This window comes from Ambystoma mexicanum, chromosome 6q (genome assembly GCF_040938575.1).
Source record: "Ambystoma mexicanum isolate Mex_15411 chromosome 6q, UKY_AmexF1_1, whole genome shotgun sequence".
NCBI lineage: Eukaryota > Metazoa > Chordata > Amphibia > Caudata > Ambystomatidae > Ambystoma > Ambystoma mexicanum.
The window spans coordinates 209,356,039-209,374,232 of NC_090937.1; positions in this window are offsets into that span (position 1 = coordinate 209,356,039).

The window sequence follows — 18,194 nt, forward strand, 5'->3', positions numbered from 1 at the left end:
ATAATAGGACATATTTTTAGCTCTGGCAACTCTCTCTCGGATTGTCTCAAAGGCAAAGGCATTTGTTCGACCAGTCAAAAGCAAAATTTTGCTTGGTCAACGCTCTCAGGGGTTTGCTTACTGTGGCAAAGTCTCTAATGTAACGTGTGCAATGACTGTTGAAGCCCAAGAAGGACCTCAGTTCCGATACGTTATTAGGAGACGACGTCTCGTTCAGTGCTGCAACCTTTTCTGGGTCTGGTGTCATGGCATTTTCCAAGAAGATGTGACCTAATAAGCGTAGTGTCCCTTTCCTGAACTTGCATTTGTCTTGGTTGAGTGTGAGATTTGCGGCTTCCAGCACCTTGCATCCCTTTGTCAGAGTCTCATCATGCTTATTGACATCTGTCCCAAAGACTAGGATGTCGTCACTATAATTTATGCAATTTGGGATATGCTTTATCACATTATGAACCTCAGCCTTAAACATTTCCGCTGCTGAGGAGACCTCGAAACTCAATCTCTTATATTGGTACAACCCCAGGTGGGTGACGAACGTCGTGATGTTTCTGCTTTCTGGGCTCAGTACCAATTGATGGTATCTCTTCTTTAAGTCCAATTTGGAGCAGACCTTTGCTTCGTTCAGGAGGTGGATCATGTCGGTGATGCGCGGAGCCATGTGCTTCTCCCTTCATATGGCTTGTTTGAGTCTCCTCAAGTCAACACACAACTTGATGGCTTTGGATCCTTTCTTGGGCACTGGCACGATGGTTGACACCCACATGGTGAGGCCCGTGGCTGGCTCTCTGATGTCCTGCTTCATCAATTTGTGCAATTCATATTCCACTTTTTTTTTAATGTTGACCGGTATGCCCCTGTAGTGCTGTGCCATGGGATGCACTGCATCATCTATGTGTAGTTTCACTTGTCTGTTCTGGAGTTTTCCGATTCCCTTGAACAGATTTGGGTAGAGGTTCGTTATCATTTCAACCGAATTTGTGGACCATGATGTTGTATAGGACATATAAGAGACCCATGTCAATGGCTGCCTTGAAACTGAGTACGCAGCCACTGTCATTCTCTGTCGCCAATACATGTACTGGCACTTTTTTCTTTCCCTTTGTAGCGGCACAAGCCCTCATATTGTCCTATGCATTTGAGTGGTGACTTGGCCCCATATGCATAGATGTCCACGGTGGCAGGGACACGTTTTGGGCTCTGAGGCAACTCTTGGAAGATCTTTTTGCTGACCACATTCACCGTAGCCCCGGTGTTGATGAGGAATTCTGTCAGTCTTTCATTTAGTTTGATGATCAATGTCGGGCTGTGTTCCATAGCCACGGGGTTACGCAGTGCGTACACATATGCTTTCTTCCTTTGTTCGCTCCTTGACAAACTAAGTTCTGACTCGGACAGTGACTGCTCCACTAGGTAGCACACATGGTCCCTGGACCGGCGTTCTGGTCTCATATGGGTGACGTACCTCCTTCTATCGCGTCTCCACCTAGCTTCACTAGAGTCTCACTCGCTGGGTTCTGGGTCTGTGGGTTTCTGCGTGCAATGTGATGTTGAGCCAGGCGATCGTGGCGCTGGCTGCGTAGCCCTTGACTTGACTCTCAGAGATGTTTCTCTTGTTCTCTCCCTCCCCTTTTCTCTGGAGATCCTGCATACCGACTTGAAATGGCTTTGCTCTCCGCACGTGATGCATCTCTGGCCGATGGCGAGGCACGTGCCTTCATGTGTGTATTCAAACCCATATTTGTAGCAAAAAGGCTCCTTCGGTCTTCTGTCTTGTTGGAACCGATAAACTCTCTCAGCCGGCGCGGAGGTGTTGAAACTTTCCACCTGTGAGTGGACGGCTCCCTCAGCTCGAGCCAGTGTTAGTATCTCATCCAGGGTGTGGGATTTCTGTAATAGCTTTCGCATGAATGCCTGTGATTCGCAACCTGCAATGATTTGAGATCTCAGGGCCTCTGTGTTTGAGTAGTTGACAAAGTCACAGTGTTTCATTTTTATTCTCAGTCTCATGACATACACATCCATGGTCTCACCTTTAGCCTGCTTGGTGCTGTGAAAATGGTGACACTTTTAGTCTACGTTTGTGTACGGGGTGAAATACGCAGATAAGGCTTCCTTAAGGTCTTGTATGGAGTCAATCCCGTCCGCAGGCATCTCATTGATGATGTCACGTGTGGCTGGACCTACAGCCAGTTTGAGGAGACATTTCAGTCTATCAGCCTCAGTGGGCCCTGTGGCCCCAATGCAAAGTTCAAAGTCCCTTATCCACCGGGCCCAACTGGGACCCATATTGCTTGTATCTGCAACGTTGAACGCACCTGGCATTTGGGCGGCCAGGGAATGAGGCAGACTACATGGGGCTTGTTCCTGCGCTGGTGGCCCTTGCACCTGGGCTTGTGTGCCTGTCCCCCATCTTGGGCAGACATTTCCCTTCAAAGTGTGAGGATTGGCCTTGTTTCTGGACCTTGGGCTTTATGGCCGCCAACTAGGCACGAGCAGCGTGTCAGAGATTGTTTTGTTCTTGTTTCTGCACGCCTGTCTGCAGCAGATGATGGCCACCTCCTTGGGCACGAGCAACATCAAAGAACATGGACAACCCTCCTCACTTTGCTTGGAGGTGCTGCTCTCACCTCAGTCTAGGCCTCCAAGCCTTCAGCATGCTCTGCTGTGAGCGTATAGGTCACCCCCGCAGCCCGGGATCTGCAGGGTCTTCAGTGAACGTTCCAAGAATGTTCAGACTCACCGCGGCGGCCCGGAGTGATTTGCTGTTGCACGTGACGTTGGAGGAGGAGGGGCACCGAGCACCACTGCTCTGGCGGGAAGGCACCGCCCAAAAAGGCCTTTCCGTGTTGTCCCTCCGCAGGCGTGACGTCTCCAGGCGTCCACCATGTGCAGAGCTGAACCCGATGTGGGTAGCTGCCTAAAGGCACCTCCTTGTCGCCATTTTTATGAGTGGAGCCGCAGGCCTGCTCTGCAATTCACTATGCATCGCAAATTACACGAGACATGGAGCTTTTCGAAGTGCGTCTTCTTTATTTCACTTCTGAACAGGAACTGCCCAACAGCCCCGCCCTCCCGCGTCACTTCACCTCCCGACTTCCTGCCTCCCTCATCCCGGAACAAGTGTCAACATGACAAGTATGAGGTAGAAAGGTATTTCCCCTCCAGTCCCCGAATCTGCCTGCAAATCCTTACCTACATCTCCTACAGCAGTATAGCAAGGCGTATATGGCGTTACACATTGTGTTAATGGCTTACTATGCTGAACAGGGAGGTTTCAAATGGTCCCTGCACCCACTAGACAATACAGATCAAGTGATAACCAACGTTGCACTCGCCATCCTCATCAGATTGAAATGCTTGGGGAGTGGGGCAAGGATTTAATCCTTAGATCCCCTTTTTACAGGTTTCTGCAGTGACGAATCAACCCACCAAGCTTTCTTATCAGAATATCATACTGTACTTGTTTAACTAGTGCAGTGCTACATTGAAACCTCGTCATTGGTATCCGTTGCTATTTTAATGTTTTGAGTCTTTATTATTTCCATTAAGTCTGATGAGAGTGAAAAGGGATTGAACTAAGACAGGGTAATCGAGATTCACAAGTACATCTGGGTTAATTTCCCTTAAAGCGAGTGAATTAGGCCACTTTCTATGTTCATGCTATTATGACCCGGTCGGTAGAGTATGACTGCAGTGGCTCATGGATACGCGTGAAATGGTCATGCTTGTGTGGGGTTTGAGTAGTCATGAAGAGTTGGGTGAGTTCGAAGACCAAACCCGATTTTGACAGCCTTTGTTCAAAATTCTGCATTCTTTTTTTGTGTCTGTTTAGTTTGGCTGCAAGGAGGCATGCCAAGTCCATATCAAAAGCTAGACAGAGAAGGTGGACAATAACTGGAGGGAGTTTTGGATGTAATTGTTTTCTCTTAATTTCATATAGTTAGAGACAACATTTTAGTGTTCATTTTAGTTATCACTACTTTAATGTGTTTAATACTAATGAATACACCTGGTAAGCACACATTATATTGTGCATGTACTCTAGGTGCTCATAGCTAATGATAACATTCCCCACCTCACTTGCACTCATTTTACTGAACAGGGAAAGATGAGAGGCTGAGCAGACCTGCATAGACTCAAAGTTGTCATTGGCGGACTGGACTACAGAGAACTCTGGAAATGTCCTGCTGGGCCTCTGCACCATGGTGCTCTTTTGTGTGGGTACATTGTTTTTCTGCTCCCCCTACCCTCTCTCCTATCAACATCATCAACTTCCTTATATCTCCCCTCCCCCCCCTCATCAATTTGAAATAAATCATTGTTTATAAAGCTTGCAGAACGTTATTCCTCAATGTTAACGCTATTATGTCAATTACCTGTTACGGTTAACAGCTTTTTAATTGTTGTATAGAAACAAATGTGCTTTACCGCTCACCATTTGGCCATTTTTCTAAATTGTATTGGGTGCCGAGCCCCTCAAACCCTACAGACAGGGTTTTGTTTCGTCAGCTACATTCCCTGGCACAGTGCAACATGGGCCACTTTGAACAACATTTCCAGGGCCGGTGGCGGGTCCCACTGCACACCTGCCTGTGACATTCAGATGCCACACAGTTCTTTGAAGCGGATGAATTCGTTGACTGAGCTATCTTATGAGTGTATATGGTTTTGGGACATATTGGTGGCCCACTACAGTAACCTATGTGACCAAAGAATTACTACCAGACAAGAGAGCAGAGGAGTTGAGAAGTAAGATCTCTGGGGGCATATTAACTGGCAATACTGCATGAAGCGTAAAAAGCACAATTTATGATTTTCTTTCTGTGGCTTTGCACCATTTCAACCACGAGTTAGTTGGTGCTTTACAACAACTGTGCCAATCAGTCGGCAAACAATGATCCCACCTTTGCTTACTGCTCAATCCTGTCAATCTGTCTGTGCATAGCCTCATTTTCTTTGTAGCACCGCCTCTCTCTCTCCTAGTGCCAGGTTGCTGGACTTTGATAGGGAAAAAGAGGGATGCGGGGGATACATTTGAGACCAGCAAAACTGAAGGCTGATGGCTGGAAGGTTTTTAATTAATAATAATTTAACTCACTTACTCATAATTAATCATAACCACTAACATGCCATTACAGAAGGGGAACAACTGAAACGTGTGGGGTCGCTTGGGATCTCATGATGTGATGGATTGACCCTTTTGAGGCGGGACCATGCCTTATAAGCATATAGTCTTTCAACTTCATTAATGGCTTTGCAGGCTGAAAAACAATGGTTTTGGGTGTTGCCCTGAGAAATGCCAGGCGATAATGATTAATTCAAAGCCTTCCAGTCATCATTCTTCATTTTATAGTCACCCTGAGTGTTATGGGTATTCCCAGAAGTGGGTTCCGAGATTTCACTGCCTAGAGACCATAACTACGCCTCACTGGTGATGTTTAAGGAAGCTATTACATGTTTGCGTGTGATTGTGCTACTATGCAAAGTCGATGTGACCTACCAGTTTGAGCTGGGGTGCCCCTTTTGAGTTGGTACCAAACCTGATTTGCTTATGGCCTTTCTCCTATTGTAATGGTAGGTCAGACTGATACAAGTTGGTCTGGAGAGTTACCCAGAATAATACTAGAGCTTATGATTCACTCCTCATTTTCCAGCCACCACTCTTCTGTTTTTCTAGTGCATTTTTAAAACCTAAAAGACCCCAAACATTTAAGACCACGCACTACTGTAGAAGGCTTCATAAACGCTACAGCACCACAGCAGAAGTCAATGATCGTGCATTCCTGTACCCCCCACCCTATCTATTTGCTACCAAACACTTGCTGGGTCATGGATGTCATGGATGTCAGGAGCAAATCCGGTTGGTGTGGAAATGTGTGCTGGGTGGAATGCAAGATGATTTTAAAAGCCTAGCCCAGCACCCAACAATAACACATGCCACTTATTGTTTAATTTTTGTATGCTTCCTCTTCGTCAACACCTAACACCAAACCCCTCTGCCTACCTGCAGAGTCGTCCAGTACCAGGAGAGCCACATGACCTGCTGCACAGTTTTTTTCTTTTGTTTAGACTGACTCCCAAGCACATATCCACCCACCCCTCTCACACCCAAACAAGGCCTCCTGCAGAGTGGTCTGGTGCCTGACTGCCTACCCACTAATCTGGCCCTACCACATGTCTGCCTACAAGTACCATATACCACATCTGCATAGCCTACACTACTCCACAACCGCCTACCTCTTCCATACCCTACATCACTGCTCCATTCACTAAGCACGCCCCAGGCCTGCCTACCCAGAACTCACCACATCCCATGCCTGTACCAAATGACATGCCTGCCTACCCCCCTCTGCCCAACCCAGTGCTTACCTACACCCACTCTATTTCATGACTTACTGACATCACCCTACCCTATGCTTGCCTATCCCCACCCTGACCACCCACCTCACCCCAATCTAACCCATCCAACCCTACCTCATCCCAATCTTTTCCCAGCAACCAACCATATTTCACTGTACTCTTCGCCAACTCAAGCTTAGCCTATCCCCACCCTTCCTATGTCACCCTACCTATACCCTACTCAATAAGCATTCTTCTGCCCAATCTAAACGCCCATTCACCCTACCTCAAACAGGTACCCTCACCCGCACTGAGATCATCTCACCTCACTTTATTCCCGCCAACTGTACTCCACCTTGCTCCCACTCTTACCCTACACAACTCCCCTACAACTCTACACCCATCAACTCTACACCGACCACTCTACACCCACCACACTAATCGATCCTCACTGTTTTATTCCACTCTTCCCTACCTCACCCCAACCTCTACAACCACTGCACTCCATGCTACCCCACCTCATCCGATACTACTCCACCTATCCACTTATCAGAAACCTCACTCCACTCTACATCCATCTCTTCAATCCACTTCATCCCACTCTACTCCCAACCCACTCTAACATTATCCAATTCTAATCACAACCCTTTCTACCCCCAATCTATGCCATTCAACTCTGCTCCACTTCATATCACTCTTCTCCACTGCAATCTACCCCATCTCACACCTTATACACTGTATCCCTACCCCTCTACCACACCCACATACCCTCACTCACTCTACACCCAGTAACCTTATGCCACCACACTCTACATCTACCCACCCAACCTCACTCCACACTAACCCCACCCTCACAATTTCCATCTACTCTACCCCCTACCCTCTCTTTGTCCACACTCTCTATTCCCCTCTCGCCCCACTCTAGCCCTACCCCTCTACCCCAAGACAACTCTGCACCCAGCCCGTTGAACCCCACATGACACCTACTTCACCCCACACTATTGCCTCCCACCAACCCTACCTCAATCCTCTCTACCCCACAAATCCGATGCTATTATTATTATTATTATTATTATTATTAGTGGTTGGTATCATTATTATTCATAGTATTATTATTAGTAGTAGAAGTAGTAGTAATATGATTAATATTATCATCATTATTATTGTCATATTAATTGAGTGGCGACTTAACTTCAGGAAGCAAAATAGCACTTTACATGTCACATGGGGAAGTTCATGGCACTCGATGCAAATCAGAATGGATCACTAAAAGGGAGAGAGGAGCTAACAGCGGAGGAGAGTGGGCAATTTGGCAGCACAGGATCTAGAAGCAACCACAGGATCTAAGAGTGGAAAGCAGAACACTAATTTCATGTTAGGTGGGGAGGGGAGTGTGTGTAGACCTAGGTATTAGGGAGGAACCATACTTCACTGAACTCTACCCCCACCTAACCACACTCACTCACCCAACACTACCCTCAATAACACACTCTACATCACTCCCACTCTTCCCTGCCTGCCCACCCTAACCCTCACAGTCTTGCCTGACCTACTCTAGCATACCCCAACTGCCCCCTGTCCAATTTACCCTACCAACTAAACTCCTACTTCACCCTACTCTACCCTTACCCCACATCACCTCTAAACAACTCTACACCCAGCCTCTGTAAACTCAGCTCAGCTTTCCGACTTCCAACATACTCCACTGTACTCCCACCCCCACGTCACATCCACCCATCCAATTTATTTTATTTATTGGATATTTGTAATAGGCCTATAGACAAGCTGTTTCAAGGTGCAACAAGGCAGGATGAGGGGAGGCAGGGGAGAGGGCAGGAATGAAGAAAAACAAAAATGGTCCTACTAGGCCTTGTGACATTCAGATTGTGCAAGTGCAGTAAGAAGAAGTGCAGGGGAGAGTGGAGGGGGGAAGTGCCAGTCAGGGCAGAAGGACCCGTTGGTAAGCGAGTGGCAGGGGAGGCCAGGTGGACAGGGCCAGGGGAATGCAGAGAGTGCAGGGGAAGAAGGTCCACAAGCTAAGCGCAAGAGGCAGGGCAGAAAGGGCTCAGGGGGTGCAGGCACAGTCAGGCTAGTGCAGTGGGAGGGAGCTCACTGGGCAAGTGCAGGTTGGGGGATGTCAGGGGAGTGCAAATGCAGGGGTAGACTGGCCGAGAAGGGCCTGCTGCCCTGTAAGAACCTGAAGGAACCAGGCAGCCAGTCAAGAGTCAGAGGGGGACATTAGCTGGGGAGGGGAGATAGAATGAGGAAGAGAAAAGGATGGTCTTGAGAAGCTTCCGGAACTGAAGGAGATCTGGCTCAAATATGAGAGGGGCAGGGAGATAATTCCAGGGAGAGACACCTGTGGTGGAGAGAGATCTACACCCCCCACACTCTCTGCTTGGAAAAGCATCTGATCTGCATCTGATCTGCAGAGAGTTGGAGCAAGAAGACCGAAGGGCTCCAGTAGGGAGGCATTTAGGGAGAGAGAGTTGGATGTAGCGGGGTCCTAGGCCCCAGACAGCCTTGTGGATGATGCAGAGGGTCTTGAACTTGATCCTCGCAGCAACCGAGAGCCAGTGGAGAGATTTTAGGGCTGGAGAGATGCTGTCCTAGGGCTTGAGGCCAAGGATAAGTCTCCCAGTCCTATTGTGGATTAGTTGACGGGGTGAAAGCAGGAGTTAGGAAGGTTGAGGAAGAAGCTGTTGCAGTATTCCAGCCTGGAGAGGACCAGAGCTATGGAGACATTGGGTTTCTGGGGGAAGGTTAGGAAAGGGAGAATGCCTCTGAGGAGGTAGAGCTGAAAGTGGGCCTTCTTGGCAAGGTCTTTGATGTTAGGAGAGAAGGAGTGAGAGGAGTCGGAGATAACCCCAAGGTTTTTTGCCTCACAGGAGGGAGAGGCGAGGGGGCCCATGCATGGTGGCCAGAGTTTAGGGGGGAAGGAAGAAGCTAGGGTCCCAATAAGAGGAATCTCCCACTTATTGGCATTAAAGGAGAGATCGATAGCAGCACACCATGCCTGAATAGCAGACACACATTAAGAAATGAGAGAGGAAGAGGAGGAGCAGGAGGCGGCAAAGGAGGGAAGCTTGAGGGAGATATGCTTGTCGTCCACATTGTGATGCTGGAAATGCATCGGAGGGACAGGGCCTCCATATCCTTGTCCTTTACTGCTTTTCATTGTGTGTTCTGTCGTGTTTTCCGTGCAGGAGTTCATGTGGGACTCCTGGCGGTGCAGCTCTCTTTCTTTTGGTTTGGTGAACGGACCCGTGGGATACCCTTATGGCACCCATGGGTGGGGGTACAACCCTGTGCCCCGAGTGTATGTTTTTGGGCACCTGTGGGTGGCCCACAGAGCAGGGTATGGGCTGGTGGCAGCTCCATGCTGAATTTGACAGGTGCACGGAGTATCCTCCATTTTGGGATACCCCGGCCCTGCCATTGGGATCAGTTGATTCCTGATGGGAAAACAAGATGGCCCCGGTGGCCTCTTGCTGTCTATTACCCATTACCTTGTTTTCCCAAAGTCCTGGGAAGCCCTGACTCTGCCCCTTCCCCCTGACTGGCTGTTGGGTGGAAGTGCCATATATGGTGTTGTTGTGACGGCCCGGCCAGACTAGCTGGAGCCTTCCCGGTGATGTATGTTGTGGGTACCTCCTGTGGGTGGGACCTGGGTGAATAGAGTGTGTGACGAATATGCATTCTGTGTTGTGGGTGTCTAGTATCTGGTGATTGACACAATGACTGAGACAACCCTGCCCGAAACCGGTATGAATGCAGCTTGGAGTGTTGAATGGCTCGGTACTTGTCCCAATACACATACCTTGTTGTGAGTGTCTGGAGAGAAGTGAATGGCCTGACTACCTTGTGTGCCTGATTGGCTGCCTGCCTGCATGAATGCCTGTAGTCGTGATTGGATGCTTGAGTGTGACCCAGCAGAATGAATGGGAGATCAACAGTATATCTGGGGACCTCTCACTGCTAGGAATCGTGTTCAAAAGCTGAAGTCCACTACGACGAGTAACTGGATTAACTGACGCTTGACCTTGAAGCCCTGCTGGACGAGAAGAATTGCTGTTGCTCTCCTTCACAATCTGAAAGTTGCTGTGCCTCCAAGGACTGACCCAGAGAGGAACTGGTAAGGCGCCTTCTTCCCGAGCTACGAGGGACCATCGTGCACCGTTGATCTTTGCCAATGCTCCCTGGTAGACAGACCTTCGACAGGCTGCCGACCCGCTACGGGGACTGCTGCAGAACTCCAAGGAGAAGCACCCGGACTGTTGTCCGCCACTGTCGACGACTGCCGTCGCCGACCGGAGACGCCGTGCTCCCGTTTGCCTAAGAACTTTCATTGATCATCGGACGCTCTCGTCTGCATCGGCATCCGCTTGTCTCCCGCTGGAGAAGGCCCGACCGTCGACGTGCCTAGGAGCATCCACCGGTGGGTTTCCCGCCACCTACAGACCGCAGAGACGCCGACGACTCGACGCCCTTGCTGGGCCACAGTTCTTCATCATCTCTTTGCGGTCCAGAACTATCGTCACCGAGGTGCCCCGCATGCCTCTTCCTTGCAGGACGCCAACGCTCTGTCGTCGACGAGCACCGCTAGGAATTAAGCTGCCACTTCCCTGCCGTAGTTCACCCTGTTCACCGTCGGATGTTCGACGACCCGTGACTCCCGCCTTAAAGGGAGGGCACTCAAGAAGGGCCGTCGATTCCCCAACACCGAACGCCAAGTTCCCCGACACCTCTCGACGATCCGTGGCTCCTGCCTGAAAGGGAGGCACTCAAGAAGGATCTGTCAGTGCATCGTCAGAGAACTCTACTCCACCAGGTACATTGGGGGGGTAAAACCTTAATTGGAAGAAGACTATCAGACAATATATGGACTGGGCTTGTGCTATATATCTTTATTTACAGGTTGCCCAGGTGGAGGGATCTCCACACAGAACTGTGCCTAGTGGTAGGGATCAGCATTCTGCCTATTGTTTCAACCATCTTACGTTCCTGCCTATCTTTATTGCTGGTTTACTCGTTATTGATCTGTGTGACATTTCAACCGTACAGTTGATGCACTTCAATGAGATTTGATAACATTAGTGGTACCACTCTAGACGTGTATATATTTATCATTATTGACTTCCAAGTACAAAGTGCGTTATTGTGATCGTGTACATACCTATGAACATTAATTATATAAAGACTGGGTTTTCAGTAATATAGTGTGTGGACATTCCTTTGTGGGGGTTCGGGGACTACACTGTACTTAAGAACCAGCCCGCATCACCTCCTGAGAAGCTAGGCCTTGATTGCTCGTCCATTGCTACCGTAACAGAGAATCTTGGCTGGGGTCTGCTGTGCCTCTCCTCTACCATATAGAGAGCGGATGTACAGACACCCCCTACCAGTCTTTACACACATACCACTGGAAGTTAGGAGAGAAGGCAGAGTAGAAATGGGCTAGAGGATCAAGGTAGATGTTGAAAGCCAAGGCATGAGATTAGAGCCCTGTGCGACACCACAGGTGGAGAGTAATATCGAGGAGACAAAGGGGCTCAGTTGAACCTGGGAAGGTCAGTCCGAAAGTAAGGAGGTCAACCAGTCCAGAGCCAGGTATGTGATGCCAAGTGTATCATAGAGCAAATTTATAAGGTTGGCATGATTGACTGTATCAAAGGCAGAGGAAAGGCCAACCTTCATCCTTTCATACCTCATATCTCATCCCACTCTACCACCACCTTCCCACCCTAACTCACCAAACACTACCCCAACCAAACCACCATACATCATCCCACTCTGCACCGACCCAACCTTCCTCACATCACTGTATCCCCACCTAACCTACTGTACCAACCCTTACCCACATAGCCTTCAATTTTCCACTCTACCAACCTACCTCACCCCATTCGATCTCCCATGCACTAACTGAATTCCACCCCACTTTACACTATCCACCATACCTAACCCCACTCTACCCCACCTAGGGTTATCTCCCCTGTTCCACCTCATTGCACTCTACCCAAACACACCCAACCTCACACCACTCTACACCCAACTCACCCTTTCCCTCACCGGCTATAACCTACCCCACCACACCACTATACCCCATTCCTATCACTGTACCCCACAGCTTATATCACCAGCCCAACACACTCTACCCCACCTTAAGCCAAGCACACACTCCAACTCAGTCCACCTTGACCCACCTCACCCCACACTATGCATACTGCCCATCCCAGCACACTCCACTCTACCCCCAGCTAATCCCATGTACCACTACTCCATATCACTCAACTCCCTCCACTGTACTCCACCCCACTCCACATCCACCACCTGTACCCCACCTCATATGACTCTAACTCACCTGGCCCCACTCTAACTAAACTCACTGCACTTTACCTCTTCCCAACCTTACCCTTAACTCACTCTACCCCAACGCCTCTGTAAACCCACCTTGTCCTCTCTGACCTCACCCCACCCAACTCTACTCCAACCCAACCTAACCTCTCTCCAATCTACATCTGCCTTACCCACTCTACTCCTGAACCCACTTTGCACATACCTCACCCCACTCTATCCACACCCAAGCACCCTACCAGAAAACAACTCTATCTAATTTTACTCTTAGCAATAGTGTTCATGATGAGTCAACTAGGGTAGGGCCCACTGCATTTGGGGACCAATAACATCTTCCTCTGGTTATCTATGATATAGAGGCAGTCTCCAGGCTTCAAGGAGAGACATGCTTTCTCCAATCCTTTTGTTAGGGCTTCTTTTACCTGTGTATAGATTTTATATTGGAAATTACCCAATTGCAATACTTCAGTACAATGTTGACAGTGGGATGCAGGTTGGAGCAGACATTCTATAAGGGCAGTGGGAGGAGGGTGGGTTGTCCCTTCTAGATTCCATGGGGACTCAATCCAGCTCTCCTGTTTACTGTACTCTGAATGTGGACATGCACCAAAGGTGACCCGTCAGGCCATTTCAGACCTGTTTCAGCACACATCTCGGCTACCTTTTCTTTGATATTTATATTCTGTCTTTCCACTGTCCCTTCTAACTGGGGAGGCTGTGAGCAGGGAAATGCCCTTTGTATCTTTAGTGCTATGTATAATTCTTTGATGACTTGGCCCGCAGTATAGATGCCTATATCACGATTTATGCTCACAGGCACTCTAAACCGAGGCAAAAGATCCTTAATTAGAAGTTTGGTCACTAACACAGTATTGGTTTTGAAGTATTGGTGTTCCTCTACCCATCTTGGGAAAGATTTCAGGAGTACTAGAATGAATGGGAATTCGTTGCATATTCAGAGCTGAATAAAGTCAGCCTGTGTATTCGTGAAGAGGCCCCAAGGAGAAGGGGTGGACTCCTGGAGCGCTGCCAAAGTGTTCTCTTTGTAATTATGCTAATTTCATGATGTGCACACAATACAGAAAAACAACAAAGCCAAAAAGTTCAATACAAAGGACAAAAAGCATTGTTAAAGCCAACAGTTCTGGCTTGTGTATATGCTATTATATGCCCAGGTACAAGGACCATCTTTCAGCTGCTACCATTGATGGCAAGATAATACCAGTATGGCAGTGCCTGGCTAATTCCTTTCCCATGCCTTCATAAAATCCAAAACTGGTGGTGTTGACAATGCTTGTTTTAAGAATGCTTGCTCCTTGCAGATTATCATTGCTGTGAAACTAAACCTTAAATTGCCCCCATAACTTTGGACTATTATAATAATTGCTATACAGGAACACTGGCATGCTAGAATGGAGGACTGGGTCTTTTGATGGACCATTGAAGTGTTTTTTCGGATGGTTTATTCGAGGGCAAGACACTGCCTGCAGAAAAAAGAGGTCGTGGGGGCAGGGGTAGAAGACAGAAGACAGGGCTAGAAGAGAGAATAAAATGGCCAAAAGAAGGATTTGGCATTTAGTTATGGTCTTGTAGCCGGTGACTGGTCTCATGTTCTTGTATTTGTGATGTTTTACAGAAATCGAATAAGTGATTCCTTATCTGGACACCAATGTGGTTTCCCTGGAATATAATTTATAGTATGGTAATACAGTTGAAACAAAAAAAGAAAGACTACAGCATACAGAATGCATTGAACTGTTACATGAAAGTCCAGGACTGGAGAACATGGAGACACAATTCCAAACTATGTTGTTTAATGGAATGAAAACAAAACATTTGAGTAAGGAAAAAAAGCATACTGTTACCCATTATGCTTCTTGATGTCCTTTATGTTTTAGGCAAAGGGGCCATGTGGGAGGTTAATGGTTTTGAGCGTATTGGGAAAATCATGATATGAATCAATGAGCAATGGTGTGTGTGTGTGTGTTTATTTACTGTGAGGCAAATTGCATGTGCAAAGGTAGAAAACAGGCATTAACAAAGTCTACAGTTTTGCTTTCTGTCTAGTGAAAATGCTTTCTTTATTGATATTGTAGGCTTTGAGATGACATGCTATGTACCCCCACAATTTGCCTAATGTTGCAATTGCATGTCCACGTTACCATAATTTGCTAGGTTAATGTTCACATGCTAACAATTTATTAAAGGTACTATTGTCATACAGTTAGGCGCTTACTTCATTAAATGGAAAATATGCCACCAAACAGCATCAACCCACACAACTGACCAGATATTTCAATTTTCTTGCCATATTCTTGCATCATATAAGTGTAGAGGAGGAGTCAAGTGCCTCGACCAGAAGTCCCACCCCTGTTTTGCCAATATGTTGGGAACCACTAATTGTGACAAGCAAAACACCAGTAATGATGCCTATAATACGAAAAGCCTTTGAGACAAGGTATCTATGCATTGAGAAAAACCTTCTTCGTATATCCTCAGAGAGCTGACGGTCAGTTAGAAGAAGTTCCGGATGAAGCGTAAAGAAAGATGAATGAAAGAGGAGATTGGTGACGTCACATGAAGCAAAAATGACACGCCACAAGGAGATGCGAAGTGGGAAGGCACATGGACCTTATAGAATCTGATGAGGAAATAAAGAGTTGAGTAACATTTCATGTGCACAATGAAGATTGCACGTGCAAAGAATATTGAAGAAAATATAAGTCGCTTTATAACTGTACAGATGCTGCAACGCAAGTAGACTAAGTAACAATGAAGGCTGGCTATACGTAGTGAATAGTCTGCAGGTGGTGCGGCCAAAATATTTATGTGTATAGAATCTGGATGTTCCAGGTCACATTTTAGCAAACCAGGAGCTCAGTAGAAAAGGGGCTGAAAGTGTGGCGCAGCAGAGAAAAGCAGCTGAAGATAGAGGAAGATGGAGGAAGAATCGAGAAGGCGTGTCTGGCCCAGTGTCAGGGGTTGAAGCAGCGAAAAAACTGGTTATCTATTTGAGAAGATACAATGAACATGAGAAGCGAGGCAAGCTCCTGTTGAGGTGCAATAGAAAACACTATGAGTGGCAAGTTTTATTCATTTAATAGTATTAAATGCGAAGAAGGAGCTAAAACACAGTTTCCTGTCACATGGGGTAGAGGGAAATAGACTTTGGGCAAGCAACATCCAGACTGAAAGATAAGAACATGCTCACACTCTCTTCTATTCTCAGGCGCAGTGGTACTTAGCAAGTCCGATTCAAAAGACAATTGTAATGGCAGACAGCAGGAGTGATGATGGATGAAGGGCTAATTGGGTGGGGAGGCATGGTCAAGTCCACCCACAAGTACCTGGGGTACCAGCTTGCGTGCTGCTAGCGAATGGAATATTCCAGAAGGGTGCAAGCATGCTAACCAATTATAGATGGCATCGTAGTAGTGAGCAGTATAGTTTGAGAGCCAATGAAACGTGTATTTGATGACAATGAATATGACTTGCACTAGGGGTGGGCATAGTTGTCCATCTGACTATGGAGACCCAAACATATTCCTGTCCCCCATAGAAAGTATACCTAGATGTTCCCAGCTGACCAACAACAACCCCAAGTAGGTTTTCTTAGTTTGCCATGTAGTATGACGTTAATGATGATGGGTTTTTGCTATAAAAGTGTATTTTCTCCGGTAAAACATTGAGAGATATGTTGTGAGATGTCTCTTGATGTCTGTTGAACTCAATGTTTTAGACAATTGATATAAAAACAGCTAAAGTTTTGCCACCTTCCTGAGTCGGTCTTATTATTGGTGTAAGAGTACATTCTGCATCCCATTCCATCCAATAAAGCGTTACCTCACTTAAAGGGCCTAGGGGTTCATAATAATAAGTTGCTCTGTTTTATAGAGCTACATGTATATGAACCACTTTTAAGCTCTGTAATGATCAGTGTTATGAGCCACTGATGGTACTTCACTCATCGCCTGCAGAAGGGTGAAGGACCTAGACAGAGACTGTGACTGAGAGCGAAATTCCTGGAAAAATAACACTGCAGCAAGAGAGCATCTACTGCTCCAGGGGCTCTGTAAAGATGTGAGTACCGAGTGAATACTATCTACCTCGACCCACTGTTGCACCAAAAAAGTGGCTGTGAAAAAGAAACACAACTCACTTAAAGACGTTACTCAAATGGGCCACAGCTGAGGACATCAAAGGAACACCATACATGTCCATTGTATCTGTAGTGCTACAGGGACGTCATTTCACCAAAATGCCAGGGGTAGCGGAAGTGACATCACACAACCCTTGACCCCCTGATGACATCACATGAAGTGATGTCATTTGACCCCACCCTGAAGTGAGATCACAAGAAGCGATGGAACACGACCTTTCACACGTTGACAAAACAGGAAGTGGCATCACATGGCATTGTACACTACGAAAAATATGGCTATGACATCACTATAATGTAATGTATATTTCATACAAGAATGGATAACCATATGTATCATTAAGATCAGTGTGTATAGGCCCATATTACCAAATTAATGTGAATGCAATCAGACATCCATGACCAAATGATAATGATGTGTTATTATATAGTACTTACGCTTAAGCGCTTTATATAGAAAAAATATACACCCAGTAGCACCCAACCTGTGTTGGTACTCATTTATCAATCTCAGACGGATGAAAGGCTGAGTTGAGGTGTTTAAGAACAGACAAAATCAGTGACTCACCCCCTGAAGTGTGCCTGAAATAAACCTTTAATGAGTCTAGCAATTATTGAATAGAATTCCAGAAAGCCACATTATTTGGTATTCCTATTCTTTCTTATTTAGGGTCAGTGCTGAAAGTGTTAAACTTGTGGCACTCCTGTTCTTATTTTTCTTCTTTTATAAAGGGGCCTGAACAAGAAAGCCAGCCACTCCAGAAGTAAAGAGCCACATGGTGCTGGCCATAGCCCAGGAACTTGCATTACAACGAAAAAAAATAAGAAACTTTAAAAAAAATGTTTTTTAGAGGTCGCAAAGGAGACCACAGAGGTCGCAAGGGAGACCTGAGAGGTCGCAGTTGCGACCTCTGGCGACCCCTAAATGATGTCCCTGTAGTGCTATGTGTAAATCTTTGATGACTTGGCCCGCAGTATAGATGCCTATATCACTGTGTATCCTTGCAGGCACTCCAAACCGAGGCAAAAGATCCCTTGTCAGAAGTTTGGTCACTGACACAGTATTGGTTTTGCAGTATTGGTATTCCTCTAACCTTCTTGTAAATTGTATATTCAACCTCTATATATTGAATGAAGTCAGTCTGTGTATTCGTGAAGAGGCCCCAAGGAGAAGAGGTGCACCCCTAGCGCGCTTCCACAGTCTTCTCTATGTAATGTTGCTGTCAGAGAACATATTATTCACAGTAAGCTTGTGGTATTGTGTAAAGGTCTGGCGCACGCCAATCTTTATTGAGGCTGGTGACCCTGCGCCCTTTCCTACATGCGTGATTTCTTAATGAAT